Genomic DNA, 9570 nt, shown 5'->3' with positions numbered 1-9570 from the left:
AAAAAAAAACAAAATTAACTTGTAAAAATGAAAAATTTAAATAAAAACAAATCAAACAAAACATAAATTAAAAAAATATAAAAAAAAAACAAAAAATAAAAAATATATATATAATTTAAGAACAATAAAATAAAATAATAAATAAATAAAAAATATATGTGTAATTTAAGAACAATAAAATAAAATAAAATAAAATAAAAAATAAAACATCATTTAAAAAAAATGTTAAATAATTACTAAAAACTAAAATTAAATTTAAAAATAAAAATAAAAATGAAAAAATTCAAAACAACTAAAAAAATAAATTGAAAATTAAAATTAAAAAAAAAATGAAAATATTTAAATTTAAAAAGAATTAAAATAAAAAACAACTATATTATAAAATTAAAATTATAAAAAAAATTAAAATTAAAATATTTAAATTAAAAAAAAAAAAAAAATTAAAATAAACACTAAAAAAATTAAAAATAAAAACAAAAACAACTTAAAAAAACAAGTAAAAAAATAAAAACAAAAACAACTAAAAAAACGAAAAATAAAACAACTAAAAAAAAAAAAAAAAAATTTACCCTCCCCTCTCCCTCCCCTCCCCGACACCTCCCCTCTCCCCTTCCCTCCTCTCCCTCCCCATCCCAACACCTCCCCCCTCCTCGAACCGACCCGACACATCCAGCATAGTTACCAACCAAACAGGAACTATTACCTCAAAATGGGTACTCGAGCCCAAAAATCCCAACAAAAACATGAAAAAAAAAACCAAAAATAAAAAGTGTTTATTCTGCATCACCATTTTTTAGAGTAATTTTTTAATATTTTTTAAAAATGACAGTAAAAATCAATAAAAGCCATTTTGTTTGGTGCAAAAAACACATTGAAATCGTAAAGTGTTGATGTCGGAATAATGTCTTTCTTTTCAGGGTACATTTTCAACAATTTTCAATGATGACGTTAAAGATAAAATATTGTGACTCTGAAAAACTTTAAATTTCCAATGATTTTCAAGCATGAAATTAACGATAAAATATCACTTCTTTGAAAAGCCTTAAAATTCCAACAATTTTTAAGCATGACATTAAATTTAAAATATCACTTCTTTGAAAAACCTTAAAATTCCAACAATTTTCAAGCAAGGTGCTAAGAAAAAATATTTATAACTGTTTTCAACCATAACATTAAAGATAAAATATCACGACTTAGAAAAACATTAAAATGTCAACAATTTTCCAACCATGGAATTAAAACCAAAGATTATGAGTACAAAACAATCTTAAATTTTCAAAATATCTCAAGAATGACATTATGGAAAAATTTTATGAGCAAAAAAACTTTAAAAATGAGCACTTGAATGAAAGAATTATTATACCAAGAGTAATTTTTTTAAAATGCTAAATGTATAGCGATTTTGAAATCTTAGCAGAAGACAACTTGATACATTGCAAAAAAAAATAAATTTAAAACTCAACTAGCAAATTGACATGCAATGAAGGTGATCTCAACCCATTGTAATGAAAACTTAAAGACCAAGCATGGAATTAACACATTGTGGGGCAAACTCAATTCATTATAACGAAAAATTTAAAATCGACTATCAAGTTGTGCATAATAGGGTTGGGTTGTTAGACAAGCATCGACATGGACCGTATATATATATATATATATATATATATATATATCTATATATATATATATATATATATATATATATATATATATATATATATATATATTAAAGATACATTAAAAAACATGACAAAAAAAATCAAATATAAAAAATATATAGTAATGACATAAAAAAAAAAACTATAAAATGTAAAAAAAATTAACCATACCATGTGAAATTTAAAAAAAGAAAAAGAAAAAAAGAAAGAGTAAAATAAAATAAAAACCAAATAAAAAAATTAAATTAAATTACAAAAATAAAATACAACTTTAGAAAAAAAAAATTAAAAAGAAATTCCCTAACCACCCCGAAGTCCAACCCGCCAGGGGCGGCAAGGGGATGACTCATGACAAAAAATAAATTAAATTTCGTAAAATATATGAAAATAAATAAATAAAAATAGAAAAACCATAAAAATGTAAAAGAAAAAAGAACAAAATTAACTTGTGAAAATGCAAAAAAAAAAAAAAAAACAAAACAAAAACAAAAAACAAAAAACAAAAAACAAAAAAAAAAAAATATATGTATAGTTTAATAAAAATAAAAAATAAATAAATAATATATGTCTAGTTTAAGAAAAATAAAATAAAATAAAATAAAATAAAAAATAAAAAATAAAACATCATTTAAGCTAGACAATCATAGATTTCCTAAGCTAACTTTAAATTCCAGCCAAAACCACCTAAGGCTCAATCGGGGGTGGCATAAAGACACAAGGACCTGGTTAAACTATTGGGAGATCAACGAGAATGATGCCTTACAAAACATAAATAACATTAAAGATATTATTACTTCTAAGTTCAAAGAAAAAATGTGGTGTGAGAAAGATTTAGCGGCTAAAAGAAAATTAATTTATTATAAGAAGGTCATCAACCCCACCCTAGAAGATCAAAATTATCTCTCTATTTTAACTAACTCAAAGAAGAAAATTAATATAGCAAAGATTAGAATGAATTCTCATGAGCTCCATAGTGAAACAGGTCGTTGGGCAGTTCCTAAAATGCCATGGATGGAAAGGATCTGCCATATATGTGACAATAGAAACATCTAGGATGAAAACCACTTCCTCTTAGAGTGCCCCGCGTACAACCACATTAGATCTCAGTTTCACAATCTTTGTTACAATACTGACCTTCCTAGCCTTTTGCAATGTCAAAGTTATAGTGAGCTCGGGAGGCTTCTCTCCAAGCTTTTTGAGCATAGGAATGAAATATTTTCTCAAAATAAATAATTTGTTTCTTTAGGTCTGTAGACGAATGTTTGGTCTCAGCAGACGTTAACCATCATCATCATCATCATCATCAAGAAAAAATGTTAAATAATTACTAAAAACTAAAATTAAATAAAAAAATAAATTAAAAATTCAAAATGAAAATGAAAATAATTCAAAACAATTAAAAAAAAACTGAAAAAAAAAAATCAATTTAAAAAATTAAAATAATTAAAATAAAAAACAACTATATTATAAAACTAAAAAAAATAAATTAAAATATTTAAATTAAATAAAATAATTAAAAATAAACACTAAAAAAAAAAAAAAAAAAAACAAAACAAAAACAACTAAAAAACAATTAAACTAATAAAAACAAAAACAACTAAAAAACAATTAAAAAAATGAAAAATAAAACAACTAAAACAAATTAAAAAAAAATAAAAAAAATTAACCCTACCCTCTCTCTCCCTCCCGACTTGACACTTGACACCTCCTCCCCTCCCCCCCTCCTCTCCCTCCCCGACCTGACACCTCAACAACCCCCCCCCCCCCCTCTCCCTCCCCGACCTGACACCTCAACACCCCCCCCCCCCCCCTCTCCCTCCCCGACCTGACACCTCAACACCCCCCCCCCCCCAAGAAACTACTACATTTCAAAGATTACTAAGACGAAGTTTGTTGGTAATGATCATATGACATGGATATTCAATATGGAGTGATGGTTTGATCTACGGCAAGTGATAGCATTACAAATGCTAAACATGGTAGCCATATATTTGGAACAAGATGAATTTGTATGGTATTAGTTTCTTTGTAAAAGGAAAATTGATTGTGTTGTATCTTGGTTTATTTTTTTGAAAATTTGATAGAAAATTATGAGGATATTAAGAGAAATACATTCTTTAGTTATTTGATAACAATCTAATAAAATTTCCAATTAAGAACACATTCAACAATTCCAAAAATTGATTCTTAATGTAAAGAACATTTCAAAGAATAACATGTCATAACTAGGGAAAATTTTAAGAAACCCCCCTAAATTTATATGTGTAATAAATGGGCAAATCCCGATGGCTATATTATATTTATTATAATATAAATATAATAAATTTATATTATATTTTTCAATAATATAATATACATATATAAATTTTTTGCAAATATTTCACTAAAATATATTTTTTTGTTAAATATTGACAAATTTTTTACTAGGTTATAAAGTACTGAAAATCTTGGCTAATATTCTAAGAAATTAGAAAACATTGTAAAATATTGGTGATTCCTTGATAATGTATAGAAACATATATAATCATAAGAAAAATATTTAGTTAAACTATAATATACTAATTTTCCATGTTTGGGAAAAGAAAAAACATGGAGAATGTTGCTATAGGTTCTTATCATAAACTATTGCATCTTTTTATCATATTTTACCACAAAGGTCTTATTACATCCCAAGGGGAAACTAGTTGGAGGGGCACCCCGAAAGGTGTGTGATGTTGAACTAAAGAAATCTAAATATGAATTATGAGAAGATACAAGTCTAAATTTAAATATATTTAGTAAAAAGTATAATACTAACCAAATATATTTACTAACGAATTAAAATAACTATTAGCATCAAAAAGTTTTCATAATATAAAATTGTGATTATTAGTCGAGAGTTGGACTTGTGTATCTATATACAGTAAATAAATGTTGCGAGATTTAGTAAGAAAAAAAAAAAGAATGAGAAGATACAAATATATATCTAAATATATTTAGTATAAAGTTTATTACTAACCAAATATATTTACTAACCAGTTTGTGATGCTAGGAGTAACTCCAAAAACGTAATTATGTTTTTAGATTAAGATAAAGGTTGTATATGTACAAGGAGAGGGAGACTATTGGGTTTCATCTCCTAATGTCTCTTCTTCTTCCAACTTCCTTTATTTTTCTATTTTCAGTGTTTACATATATTTTCCTAATCCCAAATATTAGGAGTCAACATTACCTCCCTTAATCTTAAGGGATGTTGGTGAGCCCAAGAATCATTCCAAATCTTCCAAATTTTTCCTTTCCAAGCTCTTTGGTGAAGACGTCTACAATCTTCTCATTTGTGCAACAATGCCATGAGTGGATTGTTCTCACATCAACATGATGTCGAATCAAATGATACTTTGTAATGTGTGCCTGGTTTGATCATGGAACTTTGGGTTCTTGGCCAACTTCATTACAAAAGTGTTTTCAATCAAAAGAGGATTTGAATGCACTTGTTTCTCCTAAAGATTTTATAGAATTTTCCTGAGCCACACAATTTCATTCTTTGCTTCAGCTGGTGCCACAATTCTTCCTCAATTGTGGAATTTGTTGGAATTGATTATTTGTGTGACCTCCAGGAGACATCTCTTTATCCAAGAATCATAACATAACCTAATATAGATACTTTAGTTTCCTTATCTCCATCAAAATATGAATCAAAGTACCCAATCAAGCTGAAGTCATCCACCTGTGTATACTTTAGGCCAAAGTATTGAGATCCATTCAAGTACTTTAGAACCCTTTTTGCAGTAGAACAATGACCCTCACAAGGATTTTGCATAGGCCTACAAAGGATTCCAAAAATGAACAAAATGTTTGGTTTGGTAGTAGTCAAGTAGTTGAGACTTCGTGCGAGCTATATGTACTTTGTTGTATCCTCAAATTATTTTCCTTTGTTGGATGTGAGCTTTAAATTCTCTTCCATTGGAGTTGTGAAAGGATTGCACTCAACCATGCCAAACATGTTAAAAAAATCACCAATGTAATTCTTCTGAGAGAGGAATATAAACTTCAGATGTTGGGTTACTTCAATACTAAGATAATATTGAACATAGCCCAAATCTGTCAAAACCTTTCCTCAATTTTTTCTTTATGAATGCAATGTAGTTCTCATTTTTTCCTATCATCTACATACATCACAAGATATCAAACTATTTTTCTAACTTTCTTGACAAATAAAGTTGCATCATCAAGATCATAGTATTTTAAATTGAGTTTTAGAATATGCTCAGTTAATTTCTCATAGGATCACAGAGATTGCTTATGGCCATATAAGGATTTTACAAGATTGCATACTTTGTGTTCCTAACCCTTTAGAATAAATCCTTCTGGTTGCGACATAAAAAGATTCTCTTTCATATATCCATTCAAGAAAGCATATTTTACATCCATTTGATGGACTTTCTAACTGTTCTGATCTACCAAGGAAAAGAGTGTTTGGATGGTAGCCCATTTTGATGTGGGGGAAAAGTATCCTCATAATCAACCCCTTCCTTCTATGAAAAACATTTTGACACAAAATCGATTTATTCTTGTCAAGTGAGCCATATACTTTATAGTTGTTCTTGAAGACCCACTTGCAACTAATTGGTTTTGTTCCTAATGGAGGATCAACCAAATTCTAGGAGCCATTCTTTATCAAAGCATCATATTATTTTTTCATCACTCCTTTCCATTGATCATGCGAAGCAACTTATTTGAAGGAAGTTGGCTCAAAATGTATTGACATATTTAATTCACAATCATAAGAAACATCCATGTCAATAGGTGAATCAATATCATCTACATCACCTCCATTTTTTCTAGTTGAGGTTCTTGTTCTTGTCTTTCCAACCTCATCAAGAGGAACAATTTCAAGTGTCTTTGTCAGCCATTTTGGATGACCTTTCTGATATGGTACAGACTGCTGAATTGATTGAGATGGGTTTGAATCAACATTTAGCCTCCCAATTTTATTAATCACATCAATCAAAGTTTCATCGGTGGTTGGAGTTTCATGAGGGGGATAAATTGCTTCAGAAGGTGATTCCATAGATTGATACAGTATAGGGATCCTCTCTTCAAGATGTGGAATCTCGTTATCAAATTCTTGAAAATACTTTACATGTCTAAATCTATTCAAGCACTCAAGGTGTTGGTCGACAACATTGTTAGTCTTCGAAGATTCAAAAAATATCACATCTCTAGATATTGTATACTTCTTATTCACTTCATCATAGAGATAGTATGCTTTGGAGGTATTTGAGTACCATAAGAAGATACAATTGTCACCCCTTACACAGAGTTTGTTTATATGTTCCTCAGTTATCAAGGCATAATAGGTGGAACCAAAAACCCTAATATTCCCCATGAACGTAATGTATCCATACCACATTTCATAGGGAGTCTTGTTTTTGATAACATGAGATGGACACCTATTCTTTATATACACATCATATAGAAATCCATCATCTCAAAACATCAACTTAATATTCTTGAAAAATATCATTGAATGTACCATATTTAATATTTCATGTTCATTCTTTCAGCTTCACCATTTTGTTGGGGTTTATAAGGCATGGTTGTTTTATGTTTGATACCATGTTGGCAAAGATAGTTTTAAAATTCATTTGAAGTATATCATTTTCCATTATCAGTACGAACAGAGCCAACATGAGCTTGTGCATCATTTTCATTCCATGCATGATTGTTCTTTAATGTTTCAAAAGCTTCATATTTGTTCTTTAATAAATAAACCCAAAACATTCTAGTGTAATCATTAATTAAAGTCATCATATATTTATTAACATTTATAGAAAGAATGGGTATTGGGCCACATAAATCAGAATGAATGAGTTCAAGTTTTCTATGTGGTCTAGAATAAGAATAATGAATTGATTGTTTGTTGTGTTTTCCTAAGATACAAGAATCACATTGCTTAAGTTTCCTAGGAATTGTAGGCAAACTAGTAACACCATTTTTCTACAACAAATGAAGGGTATCATTGTTTATATGTCAAAATATAACATGTCATAAAACACTTAATGAAATTGTACCTTCATCATAATGAGAACTGTATGAAATTTTTTGTGTATGGGCAGATGTTCCTTGCATCTTCAAAAGTTTTTCTTCTTCTATCCTAGTCATGACAAGTGAGTGATCCTATGATTTTCTAATCTCAACCTTGCCATCAAATATGTGAATGGAGTGCCATTTCTAGTGGATGTGGACCAAAGACAACAAGTTTCTCCTCAGCTCCAGGAGGTATAGAACATCATTTAGAAGAAAGACTCGAAGACCATGCGTTTTGAGCCTAATGGTGCCAAGCCCTAATGGCCCAAGCTTTGACTTGTCTGCAAAGCAGATATCTCCATCAACATTTCTAGTGAATTATTCAAAGCAATCTCTTCTAAAATTCATGTGGCAAGCTGCTTCTAAATCAAGCAACAATGCATATTTCCATTACAAGCAAGTGAAGCATTGAATAATTCATTAAGTCATTAGTTTCTTCACTTATTTCCTACTCGATTATTTCCCAAGGAATCTTACATGTGGAATCATAATGTCCATTTATATTGCATTGTATACAATCAAAATCAGACCTTTCTCCTTTGAAATGTCTTCCCCCCTACCTCTAAAAAATTTCCTCCCTCTTCCTATTTTGTCACCTCTTCCTCTAGAAGAATATTATACATGATACTTCTCTTTTTGTTCAAGCCACATAACTTCTTCAGAATACTAATTTTTCTTCTTCGCAAAATCCTTCTCTCTTTCAACAAACTTCTTCCCACATGAGTTAAAGGAAATCTCCATATATTTGACACTTGCTTGCAATGACTCAAGATAATGTGAATAAGTGAGATATAGTTCCTTGACATAAGTTGTGAGAGGAAAATCTATTTCGAAACCAGTGGCTTTTATGTCATGAAAAATGGATCTTCTTTCTAATGTTAAGCGAAGATGATCATCATTTTTCAACTTAAGATTGAACAACCTGATCGTCAATTGAATAAATTCAGGCTCAGAGTGTGAGTCATATAATTCCTTCAACTTATTTAAGGATTCAAAGAGATTCTAAAATGGAAAAATATGAAGACTCACCTCTTCATTTACCTATGCTTCAGTCAAGGCATAGTCCTTGTTTTTCTTGTTTTCGCAAATGACAAGTTCCTTGTATGATCTGATATTTTCAGGTACATTGTCTCCTTCTCCTTCACAAATTTTTTTCCAAAGCTCATTGAAGATGAGGGTGTCCTTTACCTTCCTAGACAACTCATGGTAATTTTATTTTCTAGTGAGAACTACTTCCACTATCGATATGATAAAATGCATCATCAAAAGGGACTATTTTCTTTTGATTTCCAAAATAATTGTAGACTTACTTTTTTTTGCCTTCTTGTTTAGATAAGGAATTGGTTTAATATATAAAAGGAAAATATTTTAATGATATAATCACTACTAATATGTCACAATATGTGTTCATTCTTATGTATCCATGTATTCCACAGCCTTCATATACCCATTATATAATAATACTTGTAATATGACCCAAAAAGTCTCAACGAATTTTATACATACTAGCACCAAAATTACCAACGTTTTTCATATACTGATCATGATTTTTTAAAAGGAAACAACACTCATATATGATTTTTTTTAAATCTAATCTCTGTAAATTTGTTGGCCTTTATAGTAAAACCCAATGAATTTTTCTGTGCCATCACTTATATCATATTTGACACAGTCACACACCTTCAACAAAAAAGAAAATACCATTTTCAAAGCATAACCAAAATGGTTAACATAGACTTTAATTAGTAAAACACACAAGAAGCACTCCTCCAAATGTATGATGGGCTTAATGGGGACCAAGGGAACACATGATCACAGTCATCATAACTCGATTTCAACTAGT

This window comes from Pinus tabuliformis, chromosome 1_2 (assembly GCF_031772625.1).
Source record: "Pinus tabuliformis cultivar Carrire ecotype Pingquan chromosome 1_2, CPIR1, whole genome shotgun sequence".
NCBI classification, from domain to species: Eukaryota; Viridiplantae; Streptophyta; class Pinopsida; order Pinales; family Pinaceae; genus Pinus; species Pinus tabuliformis.
Note: the sequence above shows the minus strand (reverse complement) of the source record.